Genomic DNA, 16,321 nt, shown 5'->3' with positions numbered 1-16,321 from the left:
CACGGCTGAACGTTATTACGACGCCATATTCGCAAAGCAATTACCGGAACCACCGAATATCTACGTTCTTTTCTCTTCTCTCTCTCTCTCTCTCTCTTCTCTCTCTCTTTCTCTCTCTTTCTCTCTCTTTCTCTTTCTACCTCGGGCCGCGAGAGTCGCATGTAAAATAGCAGATTACGTAATAGCCTACGGCGCCATCCCTTATTACCGCGACGCAGCTTAATGCAGTGACGTTCGTTGTATGCGATAAAGCGAAGCTTCGAGCTCGACCGCAACGAAATCCCCATAGGAATTCGCGGTGGAGACTTTCTCTCTCTCTCTCTCTTACTCTCTCTCTCTGTCTCTTCCTTTCTCTTTCATTCTCTTTTAAACTGTTCGTCGGTGCTTAGCCGGAGGAAAAATTCGAGAAGCTCGATAGTAACGTTGATTTTATAATACTTCCAATTTCTCTTTTTTTCTCTCTATCCTTTCTTTTCTAACAAGGGCCACAATCAGTGAAAGAAAGAAAGGAAGAAAGAAAGAGATGGATATATAACACAAAGATATATTTTAATCCGATACCACAGATTATGTTCATTACCCAGCTAACATATTCAAAGTATATCTTTCTCTTTTAACTCTTAATTAGAATCGAAATATAATTACTGTTATGTTAAGTTAAATTACTTGAAATCGTGCTTCGAAAAAATTCGAATCACTGACGATGATAATTAGCAAGGGTCATCTTTAACAAAAAACAAATTATTACTTAATCGAAGAGTAGGTTGAGAAGAAGCAGAAGGAGGAGGAGAAAGAGGAAGAGGAGGAAAAGCATGCTAACAAAGAGCATAACGCAAGTGTACGTACACACACGAGTACTCGATTTAGTTCCTACATTAATTTTTTTTTGCATTCGTTCGTTGTACCGAACTCGCGAATGATCGAGACCTTTTCGTACCATTCCTCTTCTCAATTGCGTTCGCGAGTTCCTGCGAAACGCATTGAGGGATATGGAATCAAAAAAAAATAAAAAGAGTAAAAGGATAAGGGGTGGGAATAAAGGGAAAGGAAAAGCAGGGAGTCCAGTAGGGCGTATTGTTGCCGCTCTTAAGCACGTATGGCAATGCCACGTTTCGCGTTTGTGTGTTGACTGCGAGAAAGATAGAAAAATTTCAGAGAGTCAGAGAGAGAGAGAATAAAGAACATATACATATATATGTGTGTATGTGTATATATACATATAACGATAGAGATGCGCGGTCGGACGTGAAATACCATCGAATCGCAAAACAGCGTTTCGTTCGTGGCGAACGGACCACTGTGGTAGACCTTGTCGATGCAACGATGGCGAATAGAGAGAGAATAAGAGTGAGAGTACGCAACAGAGGGTGAGAGAGAGAGAGAGAGAAAGAGAGAGAGAGAGTGGATAGAGAAGGGGGTTGGGAGTTCATTACGCATGGAAAAATAAACTAAAGGGAGCTGCTCGGCTGCAGAGAGCCGTCAGTGGAGGGTCGGTGCTGCATTCAATGCCCTAGCTCTCTCGTTCCCTCCCCTATATATATATATATATTTCTCTCTCTTTCTCTTTCTCTCTTTTGCTCCCTCACTTTTTCTCTTTGTACCCTACGGTGAGATCCCTCATCGGGAGTACCTTCATAGCATCTTTCTTTCTTGCTCCTTCTATCAAAGTCTATCTCTATTTTTGTACACCCCACCTCCCACTCCCACACTACCACCACTACTACCACCACCACCTCCTCAATCGTCTTTCTCTTTTTCTCTCTCTGTCTCTCTTTCTATCTCGTTATCATTTCTATGCTGATCTTCTTCAACGTTTTCTTCCCTTTCTTTCACTCTTTCTCTTTTTTTTTCTCTCACTTTTTTACTCTTTCTCCTCATGGTCGTTGAATCAGCGGTCTTCTCATTCTCTTTAATACTCTTCCTCTTGGCGATCTCGGTTGCCTTTCTTTTCATATCCAACCGGTGCAATGATTCAATCCACTCATGCCAATAGTCATTAGAATTAACTTCGACGATTTTACGTTGCCCAAAGAATCGTTCTCGTAGCTACGATTCGAACCGAACCTTTTTCCTATATCATCGTACTATCTCTATTCTCTCATCCTTTACTAGTACTCTCTCTATTTCTCTCTCTTTATTTTTTTTTATCTCACGAGACGTGTAACAAAGCACCCCCCGTCTGCTAAAGCTAGTCGGTATTAGTGGAACGATAATGGTGCTCTCTGGTACTCGTTGTCGACGTATGAAAGGTGGAAAAAAGTGTATGCACATATATGTATGAAAGAATGGAAATGGGTTTTCTTCTTTTTCCGATTTCTTTTTTTTATTTTTTATTTTTCCTTTTATTTCCTATATTGGCCGTAATAAGTGTCGAAAGATTGAGAAAAAAAAGAAAAATATCAGGGAAAAAATGGACTTACTCGTCCACCCCCTCCTTCCTACTTTTAGCTTTTATCAACGACAATTTTTCTGCAACCTTCATGACGATTTACGATTTTCCATTTATTTTCGATCAATAATATAACACTCTAAGTTATTTTAATATCTAATTCTATTATTTTTCAAGCGTACTAGTCATAAAAATGACGAAATCATCATCGACCCCCTCACCTCCGGAAGGAATGCGTCTCCTTTAATAATTACAACGAAAATTAAAAAGGGGAATGAAGAAGAAGCCAAGAAAAAGTAGAAAACGCAACGAGCTGCTTTGTTACGAGGCCTTGTGGTTAAAGCTTTCTAAATTATTTACGAAGTTATTTATGAATTATTACGAAGTCTTCGATTGAAACTTTGTCCTTTTATTCCTTTTTCCCCACACTCTCTACCACTACCACACTTTTTATTCTTCTTCTATTTTTTTTCTCCCAGAACCGCATACCACAGCATGATTTAATATCTAAATTCTTAATGTCTTATACGAACTGCGATTTAATTCTTAACGAACGATTTACAAACTCTCTCCCTCTCTCTCTCTCTCTCTATCTCTCTCTATCATCTTTTTTTATTTTTTTAAATTCGTTCGGATTTCTCGGGGAAGCAAACTTTTTCATTCAAAGCGATCGTCGAATAATAAACGAAATTTGCGCTAACGGAAGGAGGTAACGCAAGGTCTGCTTTTTATCTATCGATCGTGATCCATCGATCAATCAATCGATCGATCGATCGATCGAATGAACTAACGAATAAACGATGAACGTGAGCAACGAATATGGGAGGGGGGATAGGAGGAGGTGCATGAGGTAGAGGTGGAGGAGCGAGCCGTTAAACTGCACGAAACGTAATGTCCGATACGTCGACGAAACGCGATTAACGCTCCTATCGGAATTATCGAACGGCTGCATCAATTTGACATTGTACTTTCTGGCGGATGTAAGTACCGTCCCGTGAGGGCTGGAAACCACGGTTATCTCGACAATGCATCACAGGGACTCGTAGTAGTTCTCCTGGATTCCGTGTGATCCATCCTGATCGCGTTTTGTCGTTTCTCGATGATGCTGTACACACTTCACTCTCGGTATTTACACGCTTCGAGAACGTATGTATATATGTATATATGTATGTAGTAGTAGTAGATACATCTATAGTGATACATACACCTTCTCCAGTAGAGTAGCGATACAATCGATTTGTCGTTCGATGCTTCACTTCATTCCCAACAACTAGTAACAGAAAGAGAATCATGACATCGAGTACTATGGACAAAGATTGAGAAATAATATAATAGATACATAAACATTGTTACATAGAGGACTAGATATATATATAATACTGATTAATAGTTTAGAAAGATTTATCGATTTTGTTTAAATTCAATCAACTATATCGACAAACTGTTTCATCATTATTATATCAAATATTAATACGTTTAATTATATTTTAAAGAATCTTTATATTTACTCATACCTATGATACTTTATATATATATATAAAAAGAGAATAAAGAGTATTCGAAAAATAACGACGCGTTTTCGTTAATTCTATTCTGGACAAAATTCAAGTTCACAAATAGGATCGATTCTGTATCTATTCTCGAGTAGTATCGATAGAGACAGGAACGTACTATTGAATCGACTTTCAATCTGCTCCATAACGTTGCTTTGCCAGTTCGAACTCGTTGCCTTCTTCCCTTTCCACATTCACCCCCCCCCCCACCTCCACCCCATTCCCATACCCTTCACTTCCTTAGTTGCACCCTGCTGCTTCTCAGAGAACATTAGCCACATTGTATCGAGCTATCCGGAACAATGTTGAACTTGAAATCTTAACTCGCTTCTATCTTCTTTGCTTTTATCTCGAGTACATTCGATTAGTCAGCAGCTTTTTCTATAGCCGTCTACTATCTCCCCCCCCCTCTTCCCCTTCGCTCTTTCTCTCTCTCTCTTTCTTTTTCTCCGTTAAGTGTTTTACTTGTTTACTCACCCATCGCATCTCTTCCTGCTTCGATTTCTCATCCGTATGCATCAATTCTCGATTGTTCCTTTTGAATGAGCGAACGATTATCTCTGGGTATTCTCGAAACCCAGACATGAATTAATAATAATCGTCATATCTTTCATTCGTCTGTTCGAAATTAATAACACTAAATGCAAACCGTTCAGACATTGCTTACTCTTGCATTAGTATTAATGTTTTATAAATACATTTTTCTGTTTCTTTCTCTCTCTCTCTCTCTCTCTCTCTCTCTATCTTTTTTTTTCTTTTTTAAATATCTATTCCATTGTTCGATGTCAACTTTTGTTTGAAAAAATATTTACTAGCCTGTAATCAGTTGTTTGTTGGTTTGACGGTTTTGAATTAAATGATAATGCGATTCTTCTCATGAGCAGTTCCTCGAAATTACTCTCTCATCTACATAGTTTGAATTCATGGTTATATAACTATAGTCTACGAAAGTCGTCTGATTATATGATTACCCGTTATTATGTACAACGCCAAAGTTTCATTCAATGTACGACGAAAGACAGCAGGAGAGAGAGAGAGAGAGAGAGAGGGAGAAAGAGAGAAAGAAAGAAAGAGAGAGAGAAGGAGAAATGATGTTAATATACATGTAAAATTACGAATCCTAGTACAGGGACAATAAATCAACGAACGCACACACAGCTTCCTATTATTATCTCTAAAGACGTGTAATTTGATTTCTGGTACGGTCCAGAGGAGTTATCCTGTCCGACAACGAAGAATCGATAGGATTCCAGTTTTCGATATGGTTCGATGACTTTTATCTTATGCTACGAACGCTTAATTTCGCTTCGAATTTCGTGTCATTTACGAATTTACATCTATGAATTTCATATTACTACCGTAACCTAGAATTACATCAATTTCGACTTCCTTTTCTTTAAAAGAAAAAAAAAAATAAACCAAAGAAATTGAAAATTAAATATAAAATGCAGTGGTGAACAAAAATTAATTAAAACTATAACAGAAATTTTTTAGTGATAGAATAATGAATTAAGAATAATTTAAAAAATGTTATTTTTTTTTGTTATTGTTGATATAAATAAATAAAGAAGGTAATTTAATTCAATGGGATAAATTCAGTCAAATTAAAATACGCATTGATGATTCTCATAAGTATACATGTATCGTTCTCTTAGTAACTAGATGCTGCCTTATCAACCGGCCGTTACATGTCCAATCAATTTTCAACGTGACGGCACACGCCGCTTTTGTGGTAATATCTATTATTCGCTATCCCCGACAGGGAATCTACCCCCCACGCATCACACACGTGATCTCCTCGTGACAATGGCCGTCGAGAATACCACAGGATTCTAACCGTTCCGTACCTCGATTTCACGGATCAGAAAGCGGGGATCGATGACCATTGCTTGGATTTTCAAGGATGCGTTTATAAAACTTTTACTTTTTAACATATACACTTACTATCGTTTCATTATTTAAAAATATATGTTTCGTCGTTAAAATATTATTTTTAAAGTGAAAACTTCTTTAAAATCGGGGTAGTTTGAAAACGATGAAACGCTGTAACGAAGAATGCGACGAAACATTTCGGAAAAGAGACAAACATATAGGATTTAGCCTTCGAGAGAATGAGATAAAAGACAGTATGCATTTGTTTCATATTATCTCGGTCTCCACTCCTGGTTGCAAAGTATTGTATATGTGTGTGTTTGTGTGCGACTGCATACTACTAAATGTATCGTATTAGCTTCTTTTTGTTCGTAATAAAACTTTCAAACTTGTCAAATTTCTTCATTATTCTACCATTTTTGAAATATAATAATTTTTAACTGTAGAAACAAATATCATAACTTATTTTAGATTACTGTAATGATATATTAGCTTTTAAACGTAGGTAAGTATTATCAGATCCGATTAAAATTATCAAAGTTTTATGGTAACTTATATAAAACCATCTATATCCCAGGAAAATATGAAGAAACTTTTTACTCGATTCAATACAAATTTCCTTTTGTAAAGTTTAACATGAATAATAAACGTTAATTTACATCTAACAAAATCAATAATCATTGCTATAATTTGAAACATAACTAAATTTAGTTTTGAGAAAGTATCTTGAATAAAGCTTTGGATATATTATTTGAAGACTAAAGATAACAAAATGAAAAAGAAAAAAACAGAACTTTATACTCAAACCAAATACAAATCTTTCATCGCATGTAACATGAATATTAAACATTAATTACCAATAGTATCAATAATTCTTGAAATAATTTTAATCGTAAATAATTACATTTTCTTCTAAAAAGTATCTTAAAGAGAAGCATTTTTTGATATACATTTCGAGACTAAAGATAATAAACAAAGAGAAAGATTGGTACGAGAAGTGTATTATTAATCAACGAGCACCTGTTTAATTACGCGAATATTAATCTACACTGTTGAAAAAAAAAATATAAAATAAAAGGAAATATATATATAAACGAGAGAATAAGAGAGAAATATATAGGTGAGTAGAACGGATAATGGTGCATAGTCCACTCTACGCTTTATTACCTATGCAGGTTCTCTCCGCTCCCGCATTCAGAGTATGGATAATCTAATTATCCAGGACGACAAATCTCGTTATCCATGGCGCGGCAGAGCAACGTCGAGAAGGATGATGTCGAGAGGACATCGTCGTTCACAACCACGACGAGCTGGAGTAGTACGTAACGACATAACGTAGCGGTTTCCATCGTAACGAACGTAGCTGATATAAAAGAGACAACAAACAAAACAATAAAAATTATGATGGTTACTTGAAGATAAATAAGAAACTACGACAATATTTTCTGGGTTTGGGAATAACAAGGACACACGATATTAATTCATTTACAAATATAATCAATAATTTAAAAACGTTAAATGTTCTCGAATATTTGTATACAACTTGTATTGTTCAGTACGAAAGTCTTCATTGTACAACTTTATAAATGATTATGGCTGATTTTTTAAATGGTTCTGTTAAGTTTTTGAATTGTTTTCTGGGTTTAGGAATAACAAGAACACACGATATTAATTCATTTACAAATATAATCAATAATTTAAAAACGTTAAATGTTCTCGAGTATGTGTATACAAACTTGGACTGTTCAGTACGAAAGTCTTCATTGTGTAGAACTTTATAAATGATTGTGGTCGATTTTTTAAATGGTATTATTAAGTTTTAGAATATTTACTGTATCTATTGTGATAACTTGGACTAAAATAAGCTAAGGAAATAATGGAATTTGTTTTAGGAAGTTTGCAAGGAGGTAAGAATAATTTTTATAGGAAACAGTGATGTGTACAATAGTTACAATAACAATAGTAATAATAAAATCGTGAAATATAAAAAAAAAATAGAGAGGTACTTCTGTAATGAAGAAAGAATATACTAATGATACTAATAATAAGAGTAATAATAATAATTATGATGTGATGACAAAGAATATAAGATAGAAAGATAATAAGATAATGACTAGAAAAAAATTAAGCAGAGTTAAAAAAACGTCCTATAATGGATTAAGTATCCTTAGGTTTAATAGTTTTACAATAAAGTATACAGTGATTAAAATGTTATTAAGAATAATAATTATAATAATATTTAATATTTTCATCTGTATACACTTGAAATCTTGAGACAATTAGCCTGATAGGTGGTTGTCCTGTTAGTCGCCTTTTACGACAGGCAGGACTTACCTTGGGCTTATTCTTTTGTTCTCGGGACCCATACGGGATATAATTATATTATGATAAATAAAATAAAAATATAATAATAATAGTATCTATGATAATTATCTTAATAAAGATGATAATATTAAAAATTAGGAAGAAGTAGAGTTGCAGTGTGGTTACATTGAATAAAACAAATAAAACAATAATAATCAAACAAGTGTAATATAAATAATAATAATCATTAAAGTGATTAATAATTTTTGTAAATGTAAGAATTATTTGCTTATTATATGAACGTATTTTAAGTAGTAAATTGTTGTTCTGAGATGTAGCAAAAATGCCAATCGAGAGAAAGATGTAGAAGAAGAAGGAAAAAAAAAGCAAAAAAAAGGTAGAAGGGAAAAACGTTTGCAGGGAATTATGCAAATGTGAGTAATTAATTTGACGAAGCCCATTTAGCCTTAGGCAACGATCGTAACTTGTAGAAGAATGAAAAAAAGAATTCAACGTACGAATGAGAAGTGAGTATTGAATTTTCAGAAACGAAAAGAGACTTTCGTGCTTTCTTGACTTTCGAATTCACCTAACAATTTATCTTTTAGAATAGGATCTCATTCGAACATACGTAAGTTTAATTAGAATTATTATCGAAAGATTGATTACTCTTAAAAAATTAATTACCCTAATTCATTGTAACCCTTTTTTTTCGTTTAAAACTAAAAACCTATTAATATCGTAGTCCTCGATCAAACAGTTACTCACGTAAAAGAAGAAATTAATCAAAAATTGATTTCACAAACGAGAAATACAAATTTTGGCAAAATAATTAATCTTCCCCCTCTTCACCCCCCTATAAATAACAGAATTGGATGCAATAATTTAGCAATACTCTTCATAAACGATTGGACATTTTCACTGACGATAGAAGCCAATGGATCTATTATGAAAAATTCGTTAATTTCACAGTGACTGCGTTCGAGTTGTTGCTGTGTTAGTGGTAGACACACGATCACTGACGAACATTAACTGAACCAACCATCTACCTTCCTGGTAACATTTTAGTTAATCCCTTTTGTGTTGGTTATTTGCATATATATCTATACCGAAAAGGGTATGAAATTAAACTAAACTAATTACAACGATAACAAATTATTTCTTTTTAAATTGTCTACTATAAAAAAAAAAAAAAAAGAAAGAAAAAGAAGAAATAAGGATTCGAAATATTTGGCATTAACGAGAAAAATTATATTAGTTTTGACGAAATTTAATTGATTGATACAGCCTTATGGGAGATATCATCGAACAAAAGGTCAGTTTTTTAAGTAGACCTAATAGAATAAGAAAGAACAAGTATAGTTTAGGATGTTCCCTATACCCTGTGTGTCACGTATTATTGACGGCTTAAATTCATTAGATTTTCTCGCAATGTAACGCGAGGGGTTCTCGATCGAGTCCCTTTTTTTTCTTTTTTCCTCCTCTTTTTCTTCTATTTTCATCTTTCTCACTCTCTCTCACTCTTCTCATTTCGAGGGGTAAAACTCACTCCTCCACTCTTGCAGACTCGGCGCGAAAAAGCTCAAGTCTCGTGAACTTATATCGGATTATTTTATCAAATCGTCGGGCTCAATGTCTTCCTCCCTCCCTATCCCTATCCCTATCCCTATTCCTATCCCTTCCTACTCTTCTATCTCATTCCATCTTTGTATTTCTCTCTCTTTTTCTTTCATATTATTTCTTTTTTCTTATTCTTTCTATTATATTCTTCTACTGTTACCAACTTCCTTTTTTCAGGGAGGGGGTAAGGGAGGGGTGCACTCCCCCACGTCGTTTTTTTCCTACGGAATATTTCCTTCCGTACTCCCTCGAGTACTAAGGAGCCCTTACGCTTGCTTATTATCTACGTTACAGGTTAGAAAGAAAAAATAAAAAAGAAAAAAAAAGAAAGGGAAAAAAGGTTTGGAAAGTTTTCCACAGTTGGTATGGAAACTCGTTGCCAATCTTTCGCGTATGATAAGAATTCTTTGATTTATGTGGGTTACTGACGCAGTATTACTACTTGGTGTAGGGGTCTTTGGGAAATTAGATCGTCCGAAATCCTCCTCCGTTAGGTGTACCTTTTTCTTTTTTTCTTCTTATTTTTATTTTTTTATTTTTATTTTCTTTACTTTATTGCTATCCAGGGAATTTTTTACGAATTGACTCGTGGAGATAGAATCATGCTCGGCCATGTTAAACGTTTCGTGAAAAGTAAGGAAAGTGAATTAGAACAAATATTGGTATTCGCGTGTTTGGTTATAATAAATGATACAAATAAATTTCTTTTATATTATTTTTAAACATAAATATGCTATTTATTTTTTTGATTATTTAGATTTTTCGTACACGTAGATATACGCCATTCGGATTGGATGAATTAATAATTTGTGTTAGCAGTAAAAGCCAATACTCAGCCATTTCCAAGATAAAGATGGAAGAATTTAAACATTCATTTTTGTATACCAGTTCCTTTCACATTAAATGAAAAAATAAATATTTTACAATTTATTCAAAAAGAAAAACAAAATTATGAATTTAATATACATGTATAACCAAAGATATAAGTATATGGGAGAGTTTAAAAGTTCTGGAAAGTTTTGAGTCTAATGCGAGAAGGATTGAAAAATCTTGAGTCTAATTTAAAATAAGCTGTAAAGATAGAAATGATTTATTGCATAAATTTATATAAATTAACGAAAATTGTTATATTTTAAACTTTATTGTTTTTTTTTACTAAACAAATAACCCTTTTCGTTTCAGCATATTTGTAATAAAATTTGATAGACATATTTTCAAATATATTTTTCTCAAAAATAAAAATTCTCTTAGGAAAGAAATTTATTTTACATTCTAGAATCAATCCCTGCTTACTTATATTACAATTTATAGGACATCCAATATAATACGACCTTCGGAATCAAAGAGTTAAAGTACGATATATACATGTCGGTATTTTATAAGATTTAAAAGAACAAATAAATTAACTTTTGAATAGAGATTCATGTTAGTTACTTCTGACCTTACGAAAATGAAATAAAAATTTAAAATTCGTATCAGTTAAAAGAAAAGAAAGGAACTATAGAATAAATTTTTCTATCTATTGTCTTATCGATGAAAAAAAGAAATTACGTATTGGTTTTTACAGACCAGACACGTTTAAATTGCCATTAAAGTGTTTGATTTAAGAATATGTCAGTATACTTCGAATTACAACTCCATCATTCGTTTTTGCACCGAACGATCTCTGGCACGATGCAAACGCATATTTCTTTGGATACTTGAAAACGAAGGGCAAAAGGGAAAAGTTAGCTTTGGGTGGAAAGAGTAAGGGGTGTAGTTGAAGAGGAAGGGAAAGAGAAACAGGAACGGGGGTTGAGTTGTTCGGCTGGGTTTACTCGAACGGTAACGTAAGTTATTTCTTTGGTTACGCGATAGGAAAAGCCTTCGAAGGGCGCCGTCGTCGACGAATACTTTCTCCGTCTTTCTCTATCCGTTCTGACGTTTACGACAATTTGTATCGGCTGAAAGAAATCCTTGCATCTATCGAAACCCAAGCGTACGCTTTAAAATAGCTGCTCATCGATCATTCTCCTTCGTCTCTGACTTTCTTGAATTATCCTAGGTATATATATGCGTGAATCGATGATAAAATACAAAATCAAAATAATATTTGAACAGTGATAAAGAAAAAATCTCTGTTAAGTCGTATGCAAATTGTTCTACTACAAATATACATTATAAACAAATATACAAATATTAAAGTTAAGAAAAATGTAAGGAAATATATCAGTAAATTTGTGTATTTGTTTAGGTCAATGTAAATATTCCGGACATTGACCAACAATGTAGGACATTGTATAAATTATTTGGTCAATTTATCGAATGTTCAGAGGGTTTTGGTCAATTTATAAAATGTGCTTCAATGAGATATGTTTAAAGCATGGTATGAGGGAAGGGAAATCTATAAATTGATTGTAACATATCTAAAACATAATTAACCTCTAATTGGTTATGTAATTAAAAGGGTGATAACTGGTGACGTTTGGTGTCTAAAATTTTGATATCAAAATCGCATCTTACCTAATTTTCTTTTTATCTAAAGATAAAAATTACATTCAATTTTAATTATATAATATATTTAAAAAAAAAATAAATCACATAGAATCTTAAAATACTAATAAATAATTACTGTATTTGTAAAAATTATATGGAAATAAAGTTTTAAGTTAAATGGCGTCATAACGCTTTACCAGTTAAAGATTAAAACAAAATTAAACTAATTAAATTATGAATAAAATTACAAATGAAATTGATAAACATAATTATTTCAAAAAATCCGATTAACACTTGTAAATATTGTTAGTAAATATTTTTGTTGTTGTTAAGTTTTGATAATAAACAGTAGAATAGTTAAAAAAAAGTATATAATCCACAGGTGTTTTAAGGTTGAAAAATTCACTGAGCCAGTGTTGAACTCTGAAATTTAACCCTCTCCCCTTTCTTTTTTGCTCTTTTACCAAGAACAGTCTGTTCGAGGTACATGATTAACTTTCCTTCATTATCATAAGACTCGCGGTCCTTTCGTCAGGACGTATAAAGGGCATTAACTCTTCTCGTCTTTTCGTCTTACTACCCTAGCGTGCATTCCTTACAAATTTTAAAACCGTCCAAAAAGTTTCACTTCTAAGATTCTCGAACATTTCTAAGGGAGTTAATATAATCTTTCGCGATTAATAATCGTGAAATTATTACCATACCAGATGGGAATAAGAATAAGAAAGAGAGAGAAAGAGAGAGAGAGAGGAAAGAGTATACTTTTTTCAATAATTATTTTCATTCTGCTTTTTTAATCGTTCTTTCATGCATTTCATTCCCTCATTCATTGTTATTGAAAATTATTATACATGAGAATATAATCTAAACTTTCTGCTAATTTATTTATTACAGTATCGTTTAATGGAAATTATTTTTTTAAGTTGAATAAATTTATTCATTACCAAATTGTAATAAAACAAAATACGATCTACCTAAAACAGATAACAACCAATCCACCTTTACTCAATCGTTAAAACAGAAACAAAAAATAAATTGCAATGTTGCTATTTAATATAATCAAAAATATTATTTAATTTGTTTATATCAATCTAAATGAGAATAAGGTGTTCCTTTAACAAAACAAAATGCAATGTTGCTTTTTAATATAATCAAAAATATTATTTAATTTTTGTATTTTAATCTAAATGAGAAGAAGAGTTGTTTCCCCCGTTTTAAAGATTTGTCTGCGTCACTCATTTTTATTCTCGTTCATTTTCCATTTCCTCTTCTTCTTCTTCTTCTTCTTCATTTTCCTCATGAGTTAGGGGGAAGGTAGGAGAGAAGATATCAGGAAGCATTCACAGTACCTTCGAGCCCGTATCTTCCCGGAAGTCCTTTGATTCCTTGCCTCACCGCGGACTCAACCAGATTTTCGCCAACTCGCACACCTCCTCCTAGTCAGTCCGTTCCTTTTAAATCTCATTACGGGATCTGAAGGGGCACAAATCCGCGTTTTGTGCGAGCTTGCCTTTAATTGCGTTTCCGCATGAGACCTTGATCTCTTTAAATCTCCCTGCACTTTCGACTGACTTTTCCTTTCACTATTACTACACTTACATCGATGCTCATCCAAGCTCAGCAATTTACTTTTTTTTTTGCCTTCAATTTGTCTTTTTTTTTTAGATGTCTCTGCTTTTTATTAATAATTTTTCATTACATTTTTAACATCATGTTTTAGACAAAAATATTATAAGGATTATCATGAATTTATTTTTAATTCGTATGTTTTATTGATTATAGAGATTATGAAATTATATTTATTTTATTTAAATTTTATATTATACATTATACACACACACACATATGTGTTTTATTTATTAAAAGTATGATGAGAGAGAGAGAATATTTTTATATTAATAATATACAAAATTATATTAATATATATAAATTATATATTATATATATTTTATTATATAATATATTAGGTCATTATTGAACATTTAATACTTAATAACCTAATATATTATTATTATACAAATATTTATATTAATATATATTATTAAAAATGATTATACTTATTAAACTGAAATATGAAAAGTTCAATACTAGGTATTATCAAGTTTGCAAAAAATCGTAAATTGAATTGATACGCAGTTATACATCGATAAAAGTTTATATAACAGAGAAAATTTTGATAGTTCGAGAATGGACATTGTAGCCCCCAATTTCGTTAGAAGAAATAGTCTATATAAAGCTTTTAAAATCGATTGATCGTTTCACGTTCGAGAAGGAAACATCGTCCTTGGTGAAAAGCAAACCAGACTCATAGAAGGGCTAGTAGTCGATAGAATCGAACGTCGTATTCGCCGGATTCATTTCGGGTTGCGATTCCTGGGGGCTACCCGTCACGAAAGTTCAATTGGAGAAGATTGAACAGTACGATAGAATGGATTATCTCCTATTCGTCGATTCTTCTCGCTCTGAAAATCGCGATTGAACGTTTTCAAAGAAAAGTACGTGGAGTCGTCAAAATGGGGGCATGGTTTACTCTCGAATTCAATCGTTTGTCCTATTCTATTCTTTATCTCTTATTCTTTCCCTTTTATCATACAATCTGAGCATCCTGACATAGTGATTAAATAAAATTGTTACAAACGATTTATTGACCAACTTAATGAATAATATCTAAAATTTGAACAATACTAATAACGTTTTTATCTCAGTTCATATTCTTTAAGATAATTCAACAAATTCTGAAGAATAAAAATTCCTAGTATTAATATTTGATGTCGTATTGTGAAGACATATGTGCAATAAGATTTTTTAAGTACACTTGAATTCTTTTGCGTGTAAGTATAGTTGTTTGATGAGAATATGAGCTCCAAGGGACATAAGGTAAGGAAAAGATTATTCAACTCTATTCCCACTTTTATACTTTTAAAATCCACAGAGTCTAATCCAATTGTAATTTTTAGATTTATGATAGACGAATAAATATTTCAATCTCAGTTGTGGGTAAAAAATAAAGCACTTCTACATTTACATCAATGTTTCATCGGTCAATCTTACTCCGCGTTACATCTGATTATTATACATGATCTTTCCTATTAATAAGAACAAAGTAACATAGAGCAAAATTAGGTCACAAATAAAATCCAAATTTGGTTCAGATGTAATCTATTTCTCAACCAAGTATACGTAATTAATATCATTCTATCTTGAACATATCCTTAAAGTGTAAAATTCTTAAAAACTTCTTAATTCTTATTCTTATTTTTACGCCCTTAAAGTTCACAAAACCTCATCCAATTGTATAATTTCTAAATTTATTATAAACCTATTCATACTACAAGGTCAATCGTGGATTAAAAAAAGCACTTCTACGTCAATCCTTATGTTTTAACATTTTATTCTACTTTATTGCATCTCAATTAGTATAAAATACTTTTCCTATTGATAAAAAAACAATTAACATTAATCAAAATTATGTTAGAAGTATAATAAGATCGATATTCGAATCAAGTACAATATTTTTATCAACTTACTATACGTAACTTATAACAATTGATCTTCAGCATTTTCATTAAAGAGTAAAATTCTGCAAGAGGGTTTGATCGCGAGTGCAATTAAGTGCAAAGTGGACTAGGTTGGGTAGAGGTTCTCGGACGGAGGTGAGGCTTGGGAAACTCCAAGGCTCGTAAGTCGTAAGGTATTTCGTGCGGTTACGTGAAACTTGCTAACTTCGCCGATGTGACACCTGCCGCGCGTAATCAACCTGCCGAGTTAACTGGGTTTCTCGTTCTCTCGGTCGCGCTTGCAGCAACCACCGTAACAGAACTCTCTCTGCTCTTCCGCGTTTATACACATACTATGTATATATCCTATTACAACAGCACAAACCATATGTCAAAAACGAATATTGTTCTCAATGTATTTGCATATACACATTGACATCGAACATTTTCTTTCTGTCATTCTTAGGTCACTTTAGATTTATTTTTCTTTCCTGAAAACAATTTTTTGTTATAGTGATTCGATTATTGGTGGCTCTTTTCGTTTAACTTCTTAGGCAAAGGCTGAATGTTGTGCGGGGTTGTTTCTCTGTACGATAGGCTTCAACGAGAAT

The sequence above is a fragment of the Polistes dominula genome, unplaced genomic scaffold (assembly GCF_049000335.1).
Source record: "Polistes dominula isolate Pdom_NZ unplaced genomic scaffold, Pdom_raw_medaka contig_21, whole genome shotgun sequence".
Lineage (NCBI taxonomy): Eukaryota > Metazoa > Arthropoda > Insecta > Hymenoptera > Vespidae > Polistes > Polistes dominula.
Note: the sequence above shows the minus strand (reverse complement) of the source record.